General features: G+C 35.2%; 1 pseudogene; it reads right to left on the bottom strand.

Moving 5' to 3' along the window:
* Positions 1-386: 386 nt before the first annotated feature.
* LOC143666748 (myb/SANT-like DNA-binding domain-containing protein 3 pseudogene) lies at positions 387-1,156 on the bottom strand (annotated as a pseudogene).
* Between the last annotated feature and the right edge of the window lie 2,745 nt (positions 1,157-3,901).

Here is a 3,901-nt window from a genome sequence, read left to right as displayed (position 1 = left end):
AAGGCCAGTAAAACATAATCCAAAAAAAAAAAGAGAGCCACCTTCTTAAACTTAACATTTTACTTTATTAGTTCAGTTATGTTTTGGTTTAATAAGTTTATTTTATTTATTTATTTTTTTTGTTCTTGTATGAACTTTAATTAAAGAGATGTTAATTCAGGATTATAGCACTCATAGTGAGAATTTTTAGAGGACTTTCATAACTGCTTTGACATGTAAAGGGCACAGAGGGTGCAATTCTTTACCAGAATGTATTCTTAAATTGATGACTATCATCACTCTAATCTTCCTAGTTGCAGCTCTATTACATGTTATTGACCATATGTGCATGTCCTGGACTTCCTTTGCTGACACAGATGAATTAAAAGGTGGTTGTCCCCAAAGCCTCAGGATGAGTTGGGAAAGGGCCAGTTAAATGAGGCGACAGGCCACTCCTTGGTAAAACTTTGTAGCTTCGTTTCCCAATGCATCTTCTTTTCTCTGAGAACTTCCATTTTGATCTGGTGCACCTCCTATGCATTCTCACACTCTTACGTTATAGGCTGGAATTTGGCCACAACCACCTCATTCATTTCCAGCCATCTGCAGCTGTAAGATGGACATCTGCTGGTGGTGTTCCTTTTCATGCCTCCTTTTTAAAGCCTCTCCCTGAGAAATTTTGATCCTGCATTTTTTATTGGCTGTTACCCTGGCAGCTGAACACAATGGCTTAAGTTGAGAGAGACGCTCATATACTGGAAAATATATGAACTTGTTCTCATCATTGTATACTTCTCTATGTGCAGCAGAAAATGACTTTTGGGCTACAGCATCAGGGTGATCATTGGGTTCTTCTTCTGGAAGGTTCTGCAGGGAGTAGAGCTGCTCAGGCACCATGTGGATACCCAGAAGTGGACTGACTCTCCATTTCACTTTCTATCTAGTCTCATGGGCCATTATTTTTTTGGTCTGAGCCTGTTGTTCTCCCAGCACTTCTTCAACTCTTTGCACTTGTACTTATGGACAAGAGCTTCCCAGGTATGTAGCTTAAGTACAATAGTTCATGCATCAGTTTTTGCATTCAAGCACATTTGAACTTTTCTACTAAAGCAAGCAAGGTGCTCTTTTCTAATTCTCAGAAGTATTTTGCAGGTTTAATAATTTCATTCTTTTGCATTTTCCACTATATTTCTACTGGCTGTCACTTCAACTGCAGTAGACCTGTGGTGACCATGGGATCAAGCAGGTGAGGTACAGGAGGCTGGCCCTCAGCTGAGGGCTATGGAGGGACAACACCAGGCCAGCCAGGTACTACCATGATAGGTCAGTGCATGCTGAGGATGGCGGGAGTGTAGCCTTGTAGTCCACACCTCCCTGATCTCCAGACATTGGCTTCCCCATTGGCTGGCACAGGGCACAGGCAAGTTTAGTTTTTTTATAATTGTATAAATTCAGAGGTTTTTTTAGAAGTAAATTTATATTTAATGGTAGACATCTTATAGTGAACAATGCTGTATGATACTACTACTACTTTTTGTTCTTAGCAGTTTCCAGTAAAAAGAAACACATATATGGAAAAGTACCATGAACAAAGTTACTGCTTAATGAATGAATATAAGACTGTACCCTTTTGGCTACCACCAAAGTCACTCCCTCTCTTTTAGAACCATCATTTTCTCTTGGTTGAGCAAATGACTGCAAATTTATACTTAGTATCCATCCTTAAGCCAATGCCTTTCTAGACACTTTTATTTACTGACATCTGTTCACTCATCTGAAAGGGATATTGGGAAAAATTTTCAACAAGTCTAATGGGATATCTTGCATTGCAATTCCTGTCTTTCTTACAAGTCAGTTTTACCAGGTATAAAAGTCATTACTCATAGCTTCTTTACCCAAACATTTCACCCCATTTTCTTCTGACTCAAAATATTCTTCAGAAAAGTACTCATCAGTTTCTAATGTTATTTCCATTAGGCCACCTACTTTTTTCTAGATGCACAAAGAATTTTTCTCATGCTTTAAATCTCAGTAATTTTATAGAACACACCATACAATTAAGTGAATGATCAATGTATATGTTAAATATGCAGCTAAAAACATTTTTATTTCCAGAAAATAAGGAAATATAATGTTTAATACTTTTTCACACCTCCTCTTCTGGTTTCTCTTTTAGGTACTCCAGTGATTCATGTTTTTGATGTTCTAAGGCAATCTTCAACTGTTGGCATGTCTTGCAAATCTTTTGCAATCTACCTTGAATATCTTTGATATTGTCCCCTTGTTCACCTTCTGTTTCCTGAAGGCATTACCTAGTCACTAGGTTTCTTTTAGTTTATGTTTCACTTATGAACCGACTTTTCCTTTCATTTTTTCCCTTATTCTTTCCCGTGCTCTGTCTCTCATTTTTCAAGGGTCCCTTATCTGGTTTATGACACCCTTTAATATATGGCTTTTTCATAATGCTTTCACCTATTTTTGTAAACCTTCACTATGGTATAAATAAGGGAAGATAATGAGCTTTCATTTATTTATAGTAGTATTTGCCTGTATTATTCCTATTTTCATTATAATACTTTTGTATTTTCAGTTATATGTCTTAAGATATATTTTGTTTCTGAATTTTAGCTTATATATGAATATTTCATGCTGACAAAAGTTTTAGTTTTTCACATTTGAATGGTCTATTTTCATTAATATTTATCATTCATAATTAAGGGATTTGAATAATTAATTTTATTTTTATTTATCATTTATGAAAAGAAGTGATGGCAATTTATTTTCAGTTGTTCTCCAATGCTAATTCTACAGATTTGGATGTCCAGTGAGATCAGTTCAGAATGATTTTTACTGGACCTACAATATGAACATAAGCTGGATTTCCTATCACTTTGCACAGACACCAAAATCTCCTGAGGTCACTTGTGTATATCACATGGTACAATGTCACTGGTGTCTATCTCATGGTCATCATTAACTTTTGTCCACATTGCATTTCAAAGTACAATTTTACAAATTACCTCTAGACAGAATGGACTTATTTAATTCTGTTTACTGATTTTTTAAAAATATTTATGTATTTATAGAAAACTGACAGTTCTCTTATACCATGATTTTATTTCTGAGCATCTTGAAAAGATGTATATTAAACTGTTGGTCTCCTACAAATGTGCTAACATTTTGGGATGTCAGAAATGCACTCCAGGCTTCCTGTACCATGGGGACACGCTGCTGCTCACTGACTGGGCTATATTTTGTGGAAGGCACTGAATTCTGTTCACAGCTGCCTCTATAACAGCTTCCTATGGCATCTCCCTTACACAAAAGGTGAAAGCTATGTCACACAAGATCTGTTCATACTTTCACCTCCCCAGGTCTGTACAGATGACTTACCCCAGAACCCTCTAGTAGAGTGCAGTGTTGTATTTAGATATGAAGAGATATGAAGAGTAAGACATGCATTTAGATATGAAGAGATATGAAGAGAAAGTTGGCTATAACAGCTGTATTTAGAAACTAAAATACAAGTACTTTATTAGCAAGAATCTCATAAGGAAGCAATAACAAGAGAATATGAATTGCTATGAGTGTCAGAAATTTACACATGAACAGTAAACACACACACACCTATTTTAACAAATCTCAAATGTAGATCTCTAAACTACAATTATAACTATTATAGTATTTATAATCTAGCCACTATTCTTCACCAAATAGTATTTGGTTACTATTTTTAACCAAATAATATTTACAAATTTCCCTATTTTAATAACATGTCAATATAAAATGAAATATCCATTTTAAAAAATAAAATTTTCAAGGGTCATTTCTTTTATATATAGTGAAAACATCATTCAAAATTCCTCTCTCAGAAAGCTGAAAACGACAACTGTGTTACCTAACAAACCTACACCATAGTAGA

The sequence above is a fragment of the Tamandua tetradactyla genome, chromosome 23 (genome assembly GCF_023851605.1).
Source record: "Tamandua tetradactyla isolate mTamTet1 chromosome 23, mTamTet1.pri, whole genome shotgun sequence".
NCBI lineage: Eukaryota > Metazoa > Chordata > Mammalia > Pilosa > Myrmecophagidae > Tamandua > Tamandua tetradactyla.
Note: the sequence above shows the minus strand (reverse complement) of the source record. Positions and strands in the feature narration are given on the sequence as shown.